Source organism: Oncorhynchus nerka, unplaced genomic scaffold (assembly GCF_034236695.1).
Source record: "Oncorhynchus nerka isolate Pitt River unplaced genomic scaffold, Oner_Uvic_2.0 unplaced_scaffold_859, whole genome shotgun sequence".
NCBI lineage: Eukaryota > Metazoa > Chordata > Actinopteri > Salmoniformes > Salmonidae > Oncorhynchus > Oncorhynchus nerka.
Genome location: NW_027040422.1, coordinates 92,682 through 94,246, shown reverse-complemented (window position 1 = coordinate 94,246; position 1,565 = coordinate 92,682).

The window sequence follows — 1,565 nt, the reverse complement described above, 5'->3', positions numbered from 1 at the left end:
CAGAACTAAAATACTGTTGTTTTTAACCCAGAACTAAAATACTGTTGTTTTTAACCCAGAACTAAAATACTGTTGTTTAACCCAGAACTAAAATACTGTTGTTTTTAACCCAGAACTAAAATACTGTTGTTTTTAACCCAGAACTAAAATACTGTTGTTTTTAACCCAGAACTAAAATACTGTTGTTTTTAACCCAGAACTAAAATACTGTTGTTTTAAACCAGCTAAAATACTGTTGTTTTAACCCAGCTAAAATACTGTTGTTTAACCCAGAACTAAAATACTGTTGTTTAACTCAGAACTGTTATCATTGTCCAGATAGATGACCATAGAAATGACAGCCATAGCTCCTTTATAAATCATTATAATAGTAGGCAGAATGACAGCAGCATACTGTGTGTGTGTGTGTGTGTGTGTGTGTGTGTGTGTGTGTGTGTGTGTGTGTGTGTGTGTGTGTGTGTGTGTGATAGGAAGGTACACATAGCCATAAAACACACGTTTTTCCAGCAGCATACTGTGTGTGTGTGTGTGTGTGTGATAGGAAGGTACACATAGCCATAAAACACACGTTTTTCCAGCAGCAGACTGTGTGTGTGTGTGTGTGTGTGTGTGTAGGTGTGATAGGAAGGTACACATAGCCATAAAACACACGTTTTTCCAGCCGCAGACTGTGATCCATAATGTCAAAAGCCGCACTGAAGTCCAACAAAAACAAGCCCCCTTTTCATCATCAATTTAACTCAGCCAATCGTCAGTCAAACAGGGCTGAATAGTGACTGGTAGCAAGAATGTATGAAAACACTGATGCTAATATACTCATGGTAATATATACATGTCAACATACATACTGATGCTAATATACTCATGGTAATATATACATGTCAACATACATACTGATGCTAATATACTCATGGTAATATATACATGTCAACATACATACTGATGCTAATATACTCATGGTAATATATACATGTCAACATACATACTGATGCTAATATACTCATGGTAATATATACATGTCAACATACATACTGATGCTAATATACTCATGGTAATATATACATGTCAACATACATACTGATGCTAATATACTCATGGTAATATATACATGTCAACATACATACTGATGCTAATATACTCATGGTAATATATACATGTAAACATAAATACTGATGGTAATATACTCATGGTAATATATACATGTCAACAGCGCTGAAAAGTGACTGTTAGCAGGTATATACACTGAATCCACAAAACATTAGGAACACCTTCCTAATATTGTCTTGCTCTCCCCTTTCTCCCTCAGAACAGACTCAATTTGTCGGGGGGCATGGACTCTACAAGGTGTCGCGTTCCCACAGGGATGCTGACCCGTGTTGAATCCAATTCTTCCCACAGTTGTGTCAAGTTGGCTGGATGTTCTGGGTACACACATGAGAAACTGTTGAGTTTGAAAAACACAGCGCTGTTGCCTTTCTTGACACACTCAAACCGGTGCACCTGGCACCTACTACCATACTTTATTGATTTATTATGGATCCCCATCCATAAAAATAATAATAATA